This window comes from Diadema antillarum, unplaced genomic scaffold, assembly GCF_040938485.1.
Source record: "Diadema antillarum isolate AM-2024a unplaced genomic scaffold, OU_Dant_1.0 seq00001052_RagTag, whole genome shotgun sequence".
NCBI lineage: Eukaryota > Metazoa > Echinodermata > Echinoidea > Diadematoida > Diadematidae > Diadema > Diadema antillarum.
Window position 1 is genome coordinate 306,701 of NW_027271882.1, and position 13,763 is coordinate 320,463.

The following is a 13,763-nucleotide window of genomic DNA, read 5'->3' on the forward strand; positions in this document are numbered from 1 at the left end:
TGTGACATTAGGTGGAAGAATATGCAACTAACCCAAAGAACACAACCCTCATGCATGCTCAGAAGTATGGATTGTACTCCTCATCATGTGGTTTATAGATACGGCCATCCATTTATGTTCTGGATCGTTTAGGAGGTTGGTGTCTCCAAGGGCCAAGACCTCGGGGGCAAGCTGCTCCAGCACAACATTTCTCATAGTCATTGGGCTGAAAGAAAGAGGCCCGGCGTAGACCTGGAGGGCCTGTGCTGAATGATCCTCTGCCGCTAGACGTTTGTACTCCTCCATAATTTGAGAGATCAGTTGTGTCCTTTATAGATCCAGGCTTGTCCTTGGAAGGTTGAGACGCAACCTTGACATTGAATTGGGTACTGCCTCTAGATTTAAAGGAAGTGATGAAATCTATTATTAAAATGCTTGTTTATGACATTGTTCCTGTAATACTGTTCATAAACAGCTTACTCTGTTCTAGCTACTTTCAGTCTGGTTTAAAAAAGCAGCCCATTCTTCTCTTTGTTTGAGAGTTACAGTATTTCTTTGAGCTCAAGCTCATGCTGTGCCTTGAGAGCTGAAACCAATATGGCGCTCATCAGAAGCTATACAGTGTACTTTGTATATAAAGCATATACTTATGTACACTTGTAGATTCTCATAGCAACCTGCAGGTAGCTGAACAAAAATATACTGAAATCTGTTTCGGCTGAACTCAAAGATGATACCGGTAAGCTATTTCTGAAAACAATGAAATTATTTTCCAAAATTTGATATCTTAAAAAAAAAAGATTAAAATACATGCAATTGCTGGAATACCACAATAACAATCCATCTTCTGAAATTACATGAGTTCAGCTTAAAGAAGGAATATACGATGACATGAATATCATACAGCAAAAGAATGACGCAATACGCAGTTAAGCCCAAAAATTTCTTGATGATTATATCTTTTTACTTTTTAATTTTCATAGAGAATACATTAACAATATTTAATAATTTGTCTGTTTATGATTAAATGGATTAAACATTCAACTTCTGTGTCGGTACAATGCTGTATCATGAATATCATAACATAATAAAAGACCTCTGAACGCAGAACATTTAGGCGATTTGGACATCAAAAAAGATAATGCAATAAAAATGTGGTATGGAAATATACTACTCTGGCACTTTCCCTGAATACATGTTACTGCTTATTAACCAGACCAGACGGTCCAGGTGCTACTAGGAGAACCATCATGCCCATTTTTCCAGGTTAGGAGAACAACTTCTGATCCGTTAATCCTGATTCTCGTTGATACTTTCTCATCTTGACGTACAATGTAGTTTGTAGGTCCAGTCCAGAAGTATTCGTGAATCTCTGGATACATCAATTCCTTTACGGAGAAAGGCACTCATTTTGGCTGAGATGACCTTCATTCGGTATTTGATTACATTGGCGTTAGGGTTGCCGTCTTCCCACCAGATGAAACGAAGAAGATCACGATCCTTCTCAGCTAAGAAGAATTGATGGAACATGCTCTTGATGTCGGCCATGAACGTGACTTCTTTTTGCCTGAAACGACAAAGAATGCCGAGAAGTCCATTTGTGAGGTTGGGGCCTTGCAGGAGATGGTCATTGAGGGAGACACCATCACATTTTGCCGAGCAATCGAACATGACACAAATTTCCCCAGGTTTTTGAGGGTGATACACACCAGTATGTGGGACATAGTTGATTTTTCCTTCCACACCGTCAGATGGCGCTTTCTCAGCACAGGTTTCAATGACGCCATCCATAAAGGCTCTGTAGTCTTTCTGGAACTGTGGGTTTTTCTTGAAGTGAGCAGTAAGCTATCTCCATCATTTTTCAGCGACATGATGGTTAGATGGAAGGCTCACATTTTCCATCTTTAGTGGGAGTGGCATTTCGTAGAGTCCATCTGGCCTTTTCTTGATTTCGTCTTCAAGGAGGTGAAGAAACCGCTGATCTTCAACAGACAATTGTCCCTTCATGGTGTCATGCTTGAAATAAGTCTCAAGAGCTCCGATCTTGTCTTCGATGAGCATCTCCTTTGCCTAACATGGGAAGACGAAGTGGGGATATTGCACGACAGAGATTTTATGGCATTTTGCGACGTTCGAATCATCTCTGTCGTGGCAAATACGTCCCACAATTCCCCAGCCAAGAAGAGATTTCTGGGCATAAGGTTCATCCTCTCCTCCTGCGACGATTTCACGAGGTTGAACAGTGCACTCTCAGAGAAAATATGAGGTGGGTTATTGTTATACATGTTTAAGCTTCATTGTGAAGATGAGTTTGAAGCAACTTGTGAATTTTCTCCACAGTACACACCTGTCTCTCGAGCAGGTGGACTCGCTTTTTCTCCAATTCTAAGCGCTCTTTTTTCACTGCGAGGCACTCTTCCTCAAAGCTTGTCAACCCCTTCTTTGTAGCAGCACATGTAGAAGCCTTGTTTTCCACATTTGTAGAGACGACTACTGAAGGAGCGAAACTTCAAATGTTTTCATTGTAGGGCATCATTTTGTCTGCAACTCCTTCAAGGTGAGACCATCTTCTTGGCAACCTCTGCTTTAGGGATTTGTGATCTAGTGGCAGGGATTTCAGCTCTGGTGAAGGCAGCTGGTAGTCGAATGACGTTTTCCTTATCAATGTCTGCCACTTCCAGTCCTCTCTCCTTTTCTGTTGCTATTTTTGAGGTGCTGTGCATCTTTGTAAGGAGGAGGTCAGTCTTTTGGTCCTGCAATCCAAGCTTGTCACAGAGCTTTTTCGTAATGAAAGTGACATTCGATTGGTCGTCGAGGACTGCGTATTCGAGATAGACTTTCGAGGGATCTGTTGTCTGTCTTACCCACGCAGGCATGATCATCGAGTGGTCCTTCGCATTTTGGTCTTGTAGATGACACACAGAGGTACAATTGGAAGATGCTTTTTTCTGCTTGACGACTGACGACTTATTGCAGACGGTACACGATCGCCTTTCCTTACACTGCTTACATAGATGTGAGGAGGTGAGAGCACATCCGAAGCAAATTTTCTTCTCGAAGAAGAACGCACGTCTCTCCTCCAGTGTGGCACTCAGAAACTTGCTGCAGTTCTCGATCAGATGATCACCACCGCAATAAGGGCACGAGGTGAACCTTTCATGCTTTTCGTCAAAATGGCGAGATGAGAGCTTCTCATCACTAGGTGGTTTTGTTGATTTGCCATCTGTGGTGAATGTTCTAGCTTGTCTCCCTTGTTCTAGCTTGTCTTCCAGACGAAGCGAGTGAATGCAGTGAAGGGTGGATACTCCTGTGGCCCATGTGCCTCTTTGTATCTATGGTCTCTGAGCATCTGAGTAATTACTCCATCCTTTTTTGTCATTAGTCTGTAAATAAATCTTTAGGAGATTTCCTCCACGGAAGTGTCACTTCGTAGGCTCCATTTGGAAGTTGAGACATACTTTGCTGCATGATTTCTGTGGCATTCCTGTCTGAAAAGTCTGACGAATACTTGCATCTTTTGGGCTCCGGTCCCATGGTCCGTAGCCCAGTGAATTCTTCTTCAATAGCTGAGACAAAAGTAATTAATTCAGGAGTGGAGTGGTACTGCATGAATGCTGTCCTTGGACAAGCCATCTGAGTGGGCATCTCACTGAAATAGGGTTATCAGATCTCTGACCATGTAAGAACTCTTCCCATATCATCAGATGGGTGTTGTCCACTCCAAGTAGCACATCAATTGTTGTTGAGGGAGCTTCGTTAACCTCAACGTCACTCTAATGGTTATACTGATACAGGTCGTCTGCTTGAATGATTGGAGGATTCCCACAAGGCTTTGAATATCCATCTCTGTCACTATCAGTGAGTAAATACACCATCTTCTTTCTAGATCCTCTACGTGACAATCAATGAGTCTCAGTTGTAATGTTCTTAGTAGTGCTACAGTAAGGCAAGGTCTACATTGAATGAAAACACTGGAGAGAGGGAGAGAGAGACTTCAAGCTTGACTGTATGTGATGATGACTTTATTGCCAGTGAAACCACTTCTGGAAATAGCCAACATGGCAAGTGAGCAGTAGTTCTTGAAAGGACTTACATTGTACTTTGCAGTAATGGGTATGCGGCCAGAGCCTGGCTTATTGATACTGGACATCTGGACATTGTAATTTGGAGTACTAATCTTATAACTATAAGTCTCATCACATCTTCCCCTCTGAGCATATTCCTCTTTCTATAACAATTTAAACTTCAAAGTAAACAGTGCTCAGAGAGGAAGATGTAATGAGACTAGTAATCAGACTAGTACTCCATATTCACATACCCATTATTGTAATGTACATTGTAAGTACCTTCAGGAACTACTGCTCACTTGCACATTTTTGCAAAGTGGCCCATTTTACTGCACTTGTTACACTTTTTATTCATCGCAGGGCACGCCTGTCCTTTATGAACATATACACAACGACCACATTGACTTTACTTGGGTTTATGTCGGAAGTCCTTGCGTGTGTTTCTCTTTGTGATTTGCTAGACATCTTTCTCCACATTGCCCACAGCCCTTGTGGCAAGCTTTTCACCTGCGACTTGCTAACGTCGGCTGCTTGACAAATGTTTACAGCTTTTTGAAGTGTGAGATCCTTCTCACGCAGCAATTGTGCTCTCGTGCCATCATCTCTAATCCCGCGACAACAATACGATCTTTGATGAGACTGTCGTGCAGATTTTCGAATGCATAAGACTTTGCTTTAGTCTTGAGATCGGTGACAAATTGATCAATAGTCTCACCCTCCTGTTGAAATCTTGTGTTAACGACATATCTCTCGTGTGTGACGTTAGTTTGTGGCTCAAAATATTTAGAAAATTTCTGAATGATCTTGGCAAGGCTTCGTCCAGTCTGACTGGATCCCTCACTCTCCGCTTCAAAACTGAAGGTGTCGAAAATCCACCTCTTCCAGTTCTCCCTCACATTTCCTTTCAGTGAAAAGGCGTCTGGTATCTTCAAACCATCCATGACTAGCAATGCAGCTTTTCACTCCTGACACCATGTAATGTTCTTAGTAGTGCTACAGTAAGGCAAGGTCTACATATAACACTGGAGATAGAGACTTCAAGCCTGACTGTATGATGACTTTATTGCCAGTGAGACCACTTTTTGAAATAGCCAACATGGCAAGTGAGCAGTATAGTCCTTGAAGGGACTTACAATATACTTTACAGTAATGGGTTTGCAGCCAGAGCCTGGCTTATTGGTACTGGACATCTGGACAAACCACGGAGTCGTCTTCCTTTGAGCTCCACTCCTGTTGTTGTTATCCTTCACTTCCTTGTAATTTTGCGAAGGTATTTAATCCGCTTTCTTACCGACGCCGCCGTTCTGAGTATTCCCATTTCTTTCATCTTCTCGCTGATGATGATATGGGCCGCCGATTTCCTCGGCCCAACCAACATGTCCTTAATGTACGATGTGGCCCACATGTCAAGCAAAACTGATGTTTCATCGGCAGTCCATTGATGGCCCTTGTCCTCGTCTACCTCGACCACTTGCTTGTCGGCCTTTTCCTTCGACTTCGGCGTGATCTACTTTTATTTTGAGCACGGGTCGACCGCCACAACACTAGTACTACGCGTAAACATGCAATACACATGATCGATGAGAGTTCGACGATCGAATGCTGTTTACAACACGGTATGGCAGGCGCGGCTCAGCTGATTTGAGCCGACGTTAATTGACACAGTGGAAGTAGTTATTCGCTACCACATTTTGAGCGTGCGCACTTACGAGGAAAACAGCTGCGTGCTCTGTCCCCCGCCAGAATTTTGTTGCCAGACTCGTCAAGCTTTCCGGGGGAGCAGGGAATCTCCCACCGAGCATCCACACGATGGGATCGCCGGGGAATGTCCTGGCAAACGGGAGATTCCCCTCGAAGCGGGGGATCTTCTAAACGCAGGGTATGTGGAGTACTAGTTTTATAACTAGTCTCATTACATCAGTCTACACAAGATCTTGTTTCCACCAACTGGTGATCATGATACCTACATGTTCCATGCTTGGAAAAATTCCCTTTCTGACAAGGGTTGCCTGGCCGCCGTCATCAAGCAGTATGTGGACCAAATGGTGAGTGTCGCCCATTTGAAGATGGCCTCTAAATGTTTGGAGGATACCACCTAGTTGAGTTCCTGTGGCAGCATTTGCATTGACTGTATTGGGGCCTAGACGAAAGGATCTGGCATTGGCGTTTAACTGTACTGGAGGGTCACACAGCTGGCTCCCAGAACTAACTCACTCCCATACACCACTGGACAGATAGCCGAGAAATGAGCGTCACTTCCTCATGTCCCAGAAATGCCAAGTTTGTGAAGTGGCTGGGAGTGAGACCCTGGGAGGGTGTGGGAGTGGGGCAGTGCCCCTTCCCATGTAAGGGTGACTTTTTAATTTGGATCTAAAATTTATAGATCTGGTGGAAATGAGGAGGTAGATATAGGAAGACAATAAACAGTTTCAAAGTAGATTTGGGGTTATTACACAGTCCCAGCAAATGAAGAACTCAACTGATTCATAGGCTCACCACACCTACATTTAAGTCCAAAACGAAAAGTAGCAGTGGCTCAACCTTTTACATTGGTCCACTGGCTTGCTCTTGAAAGTGTGCGAAAGTGATGCAAAGTTATGGTAAACTTGTAGGGAGAAGTTGGAGTGAAATTTTCCAGGCGCATTTTAGTGATGTGACTGTTCTTGCATGTAGGTATCCTCTAGCCAACAAAAATAGAAGGAAACACTTTAATATCCATAGTACTCAGTTCAGCTTCAGTTTCCTGTATGAAGTTGATTTAGTGGGCTTTGTTATAAGTCCAGGGCCCTGTTTCATAAAGTTGTTCGCAAAGTTATGAACGACTTACGAGCGACTGGTGATCAGTTCTTGTGGTGAATTATTGAAATTCTAGTAAGTATAGCACATCGCAACTGATCACCAGTCACTCGTAAGTTGTTCGTAACTTTATGAACAGCTTTATGAAACACCCCCCAGGTGGCATTTTTTTTTTCAGATGGAGCACATCCTTAAGCAGCTCAAATTTATGGTCCTTTTATTCATAGCTCGTTGTGCCAATATGATGGTCAGAATACTGGACAAGGTTCTGGTTTGATCCAAATGCAGGTGAAAGGCAATTTTGTTCTTCGGAACCATCCAGAACACTCTCTCCTCCTGGGCATTAGAATGCGGTATGACAAATAACAGACATGCTACTTTCCATAATCTTGCAAACCAGTGGTTTCCATCCGCACTTGCAGCTTTCATTCCTGAGAGGTGATGCCAAAGTACAATGTATGTTAATGAATGTATACACTAAGAGTGTAATTACCGTAGACTTTTTTTTGGGTATTATTTATTCTTTTTTAAAGAAAACAGAAAACAACAATTGCTAAACTAACAAGTAAGAGCGCACCTGTGCACAAGATATCACAGCTCAGGGCTTCAAATCAATAGCCAGCCCAGGTCAAAAGTGCAAAAAAAAAAAGATTAAATACAAACCATGAAATAAGTCAAAATTCACACAAAATGTTTATGAACAGTGAACTGCACTGTTTTTACCTACTATTCGAAACTTGGATTCAAAAAGTAGACACTAACTAGGTGTAAAAGTGATGAACTGATGGACCCAACCCACAAAACAAAATAAAAGGAAAAATCTATTAATGATTAATGGTGATAAATTTTGAACCTACAACTTCATGCTTCCTCCCCCCCCCCTAAAAACGGAACATTATACATCATGGAAATCCACACTGTAGGGATATGGGGTACCAGACAAGGGGTAGGGATTAGAAAAACCCTCTCATGCACTACATGCAATAAATGAACCTTTAAACAACACTATAACATGTCCGATACATATTAGTAATGTAACACCCCTGTAGGGGTACGGGATGCTAGGATGATAAAAGGATGAGAAGAAACAGGTCGATGGTTGTGGTATCAGCGTGCATGTATAGAATGACACACAAGCTGCTACGACTTCCTGCCACTGTTTGCCCTCACCCAAACTCTTTGGACTCCTCCATTCTCCAAAGGGGGTGGGGGGGGGGGTGGGGTACTATGTAATTGGAAGGTGCGGATGATGAAGCAGGTAGCTCCATCATTGAGGAAGCCTCTTAGTGTGTGTACAACAAGTAAAACCACTCATTTGAAAAAATGGGGGGGGGGGGGGCATTGTGGTCTCACTCCTAGGATCACACTCTTCCCTCCACAAGAAAATGTCATCCTCAACATTTAACTCATATCTGTGTTCACATCATACCTTTAGACACTTCAAATATAACACGACTAAGTCATGTTGTTACATTGCATGAATTGTAAACACTATCATCATACTGTGCACATCATCATAATTCATCTAATCTAAATTCAAACTGTTCAAAATCCTTATGAATATCAGCATCAATGGTGAGCTCATTTCATTAAAGCTGAAATTCATGACCTGTCAGGTCTTAATTCATAGAACAATTTTACATCTGCGATGCCGGGAAAGACTGAATTTCGTGAGTACTGTCTCATCTCTTAAACTGGTGTAATCTCAGATTGTAAATCATTTTACTGATTTGACTCTAGCAGAAACACAGTGTCAAGATTACATATCCTACTAAAATCGAGTGTTGACACTCGTCCTACACCAATTTTCCAGTTACACAGCGCTGTGACTTTTCCCTATCAACAAATACTCAATACGTTTATGTACCAGCAGATGACATATCAGCCAACATGGTTTACAACAATTCATGGATTATACATAAGATGTTTTACTTCTCTGGTATAGATTCTCCGTCTAATTTCTCGCAAAAATGTGCCATTAGCTACTGCAGTCTTGGGCTCTGTACCATTGATTATGAGGGGGCAGAAATGTAAATGGCCATGAAGGAGCGGCATTGCTTGTTTGCCATTTGCAGGCACGCCAGAGTTTCTTTCTGGTGGGAGCACACCAGGTTGGGTAAAAGTGTTATGAGAACCTAAATGTCCCTGTTGTAGTGCCAGGTTGCTTCACCAGATGGGGTGTCATCCTCATTCTCACTGCTGTCTGCATGGCCTCCAGTAGGGCTAACCGGGGCTGGCGTGGTGTTGTCCTCTGCCTCAGCCATCCCATCTCATTACACGCAAACTGTATCTTTTGTCTCAAGTCCATGGTCCTGAGAACGAAGTCATGCTCCGTCTCTTTCCTGTCTTGCTGTCGTGGAGAGCTCCTGGAAGAGTGAGGTGGCATCCTTCCCCCTGTATAATGAGCCGAGAGAATCCTTCACAGAGTTGGAAGATCTAGGCCAGCTCTTCCCTCGAGATAACTGCGGAGACGTAATCCGGGAACAATCGCTCTTATCACTTGTTCCACTACTTTCTCTTCCGGGCATCCTTTTCTCAAACCACTATCTATCGGTCGGATCAGGCTAGAAAAAGATAGGCGGTCCTTCTGTTGTGGTTCACCTATCTGGCTGAAGATCTTAAATTCACGGCGAAGGGATAGGTTTCCCACCTGAAGAGGAAGGGGGAGGGTTGCAGGTTGGGCTGGTTGGGATTCAGGGGCCTGTAATGGTGTGTCAGCTGTAGCTGGCTGCATCTCCATTACCTCTTCCCTCACTTGTTGATCCGGTCCACCCGTCTGACACGGCTTTTCATCAGCGCCCTCCTCATCTGCACCCTTAACCCTAATCAGACTGGGGGGGGGGGCGGAATCCGCCCCCCCCTCGACGTTTCACGCAATATCTTCGCAACGCGATAAGCTCCCGCCGCGATGTTTCATGACTTTTTTCTTTCAAGTATCGCGCAACTTTTGAAACCCAAATTGTTGCGCCCGCGCGTACCGTTTTGACGCGACGCCCGTTCGAAAAAAAAAGCCCGACTGCTGTACTCTGAGGTAGCGCTCAGCTTTTGCTTTTTACGTGCCGGTGAATTTGATTTACTAGTAGGGGTGCTCACTAGATTCCAAGTGTTTTTTGTCTGTTCCATCCTTTCTCAGAGATATCACCAGAATGTCCTTAATCATTGTCCAACACTGCCAGGTTTGATCCCATTAATTATTAGTGAGAATTTTGGCTAATTTTATACGTTTGAGCGCATGGTTGTATGAAGAGCACTCTCAATTACCATGCATGTGGTATATTCATGTATGCATTACCAAACACTGATTATGTAAAACAAATTTTGCGCCATGGGGTAAAGGGCAAGTGAAAATGCTAACATTTTGCCTGTCTTCCGTATTTCAAAAGTGGCTCAAAGTATTATTATGAAAATTGGCCAGATAATTATTATTTGCCAATCATGTAAAATTGTCATCTCACATTGGCAAAATGTGCCATAGACCTATTAGGAGAACAATGCGATATGGTGGAGGTATACCTGTCTCCTGAGCTGTCATCAATAAATCACGCTTCCACTGAAGATGGCAGTCTTCTGCATTTTTTTTTTCGTAATAATTTGATGAAATAATCTATGATTTCTGATTTATTTGTGTATTTATACAATTTACACTTACTGTATGATTGGTATATATATGTATAATTATCTTTGGAAATTGCTTGTTACATTAAATTTTTCTTTGTGAAAAATGCAGAAATAAAATAAAGAAAAGCACATGAAAATTCTTAGTGGCCAAGTCATTCCTTCAATCTCTCATTGCAAACTTGCATCGCCGTACACTGAGCTAAACACAACTCAAAAGAGCTCTTCTTGTTTTCTGCAGCCATTCGCTTTTGTTTTGACCCAATGTGACCAGTATCAGTCCTGGGCCCCGTTGCAAGAAAGTTGCAATCAATTGCAAATAATTGCTTATTTTAAAACAACCATTCTGATTGGCTCAGGGTCTGCCCTATTAAGAAGACATGCATGCAACAATGATTTTGATTGGCCAGTGACAATCAGTTGCAAGTTGCATTTAAACGCAAAGTTTCTAGCAACGGGGCCCAGATCAAAAGCCGAGTGAGTGTGTACACCATTGTCAAGGTTATCTAGCAAGTGGAATCTAGACAAAGCAAATATTTTTTTTAAAAGATTTATTGTAGATCTAGAATGTATGGATGCATGTGTTGTAGTTATCATTTTGTTGCACATTAGCTCAGTGTATTTCTATGTAATGCCCAATCTACAGTATATGATTCAGTAGAACAGTAAACAATTCCTGATGAAAATCCATATCTGGGTAAGAGCAACATGCCTAAAGACTTCCATTGACACACACTCACACACACACACACACACACACACTTACACACTCTCACACAGTCACACACTCTCACACACACACACACACACTTACACAATCTCACACACTCTCACACACACACACACACACACACACACACACACAACATATAAATACATGTACATACACATGTCATTACATAGTAAACAAGTCAAACAGATCGAAATGGAGTCACATATTGCTCAAATTAAGGCACTTCAGCCAGTCTCGAGGACTTGCGCAAAGTTTACTGTCCTATTTCTTTTGATATTATTTAAATAATACACATCAGGGAGGGCATTAGCAAAAATAACTCACACAAGGTACCTTTGGAACAGTTTGTTTCATGGTATCAAGTGTGGGTAATTATACTAATGCCTGAACAAAATAATGTGTATTATTTACTTCATAAAATAATGAAGCAGATACTTGTTGCTTGATAAATCACCCTCATTGCTAGTACATATAAAATAATGAAATTTTGACCTGTCACCATTGCGACGTGAAAGTGATGATTATGACTGGTCATTCTTTGCTAATGACTGGTCATTATTCTTTACCTATGACCGGTCATGAGCAAAATTACGTGTTGGACAAAATAAATGCCTGGTCATGTGTGTGCTGTCAGCCAATCATATGACGAGGATCTGCCCCATCATTTTACAATCTGCATAAACACAAAACACTGGACAAATACTTCCTTACAAGACTATTCTGTGGCTTTCTTATTCACGGAACACTGCTGTATTCAATGAATAGGCGATGTATTTTGCAGTAAATTTAGCAAGTTGACTAATATTGGGAAATGAAATCTCAAAAATATTGCCCTTCACAGCACAAATGAAAAGGGATAACGCTTATTTTCTCATTAAACCATTTCATCACTGTGACTGTTGGTTGCCAATTCAGCCACTTGTGAAAAAGTCTCAGTAAACAAAATATTGCACTCATCAAATATTCATGATATAACTGTATAAAACAGGCACACGTAAATGAAACAAGAAGGATCATTGTGTTGCTATTTATTTTTTTCTGTGATGCCAACAGCCAATCATTTATTTGATTCATGATTTTTCATGAGCACATGCACCAATTGCAAAAACAAATACAGGTGTAAAATCATTAATATAGATACTATTGCACCCAAATCAATGCATGATCTGCTAGAAAACCAAGTGATAAATCATCCCCATGTTAAAGGTAATGAGCTTTGACTCTACGAGTACATTGCCTCTACCACCATTACACATCCCTCAACCAGGTGATTCTTTGAAGCTGATATTACTGAAAAATCTTTGACTTCTATTATGCATATGAACATTATATCTTGGATTAATTGACAAGAGATAAACATTATTCCAGTGATCAAAAATACAGATTCCATATTTCTTTTGAAGACATGCTCATTAGAGATTCCCGAAATCCCTTATCATTTTACTTTTGAAGTGTTGTAAGGAGTTGGAAAAAAATCATTACAATTCTCTCTGAAATTTTCACAGACAATTTTGCTATGCATGTTAGCATCTTTATACCTACTGTAAACATTTTGTATGCAATATAATCTATCTCGCAAGGCATCCAATTTTTGTTTTGAAGTATCAGATTACATGTATCATGTGGTGTGCAGCAAACTAGAAAATTAAATTGTGAATGATAAGGCAGTAGATCGGTGAAAGCATTGCTTGTACAACGTGTTAATTCTGTAATGAGTCAATATAAATGTACATGTTTAAAAATTCAAAGCGGCAAAACTCTATGAGAAGAAGAAAAAAAGAGAAACACAACAACAAAATAACCCACCTACATAGAAAACCTGAAACGATAATGCAATGATGTTTTGTAATCATTTTGAACTTTACACATGGTCTCCTCATCAAATATTACCATTTTATCAAATATTACCATTTTCCAAGTGTGCTTGTGTAGAAATGAATTTTCCAGCGATGTACCATTGACCTTGTGGCACAAAAAAGATACTAGTGCTCTGTGAAGAAAAGTTTGAATGAGCACTAAGAGAAGGCCTTTTAAAGACTTTAAAGGAACACCTCATACTCTCGCACAGTTGTTTTAGGGAGAAAAGACAAGACACAAAAACGAAGTATTAAGTAACATGGAAAAAAAGAAAGACAAGTGAACTTTCCATGAAATTGGAACTTGCACTGTTGGAATACTACATTGCCATTATGCCATCTAAAACCAGCCTCAATGTCACATTTTCAGGGGGGGGGGGGGGCAATAAACCTGTAGAATTCTTGCAACTCAGGGCTGCCAACTCTCACTCATTGAGAGTGAGACTCGCTCATTTTGGTCCTTTCTCACTCTAAAACTTTATTTCATTTGCATGCATTTCTATTGATCTCACTCATTTTGACTCCTAAATTATAGCATTGGCCTATGGGAGTCTCACTCTCAACTAGTTTCTAATGTTGGCAGCCTGCAACTATGATTGTCAAGAATAGAGTGTACATAGCCTATAATGGCTAACATTTCAACTGAAAGAATGTGGTGGGTCCTACGAGTACATCATCACTTAACCCAACGTAAATACGATGCCATCACAATCAAGG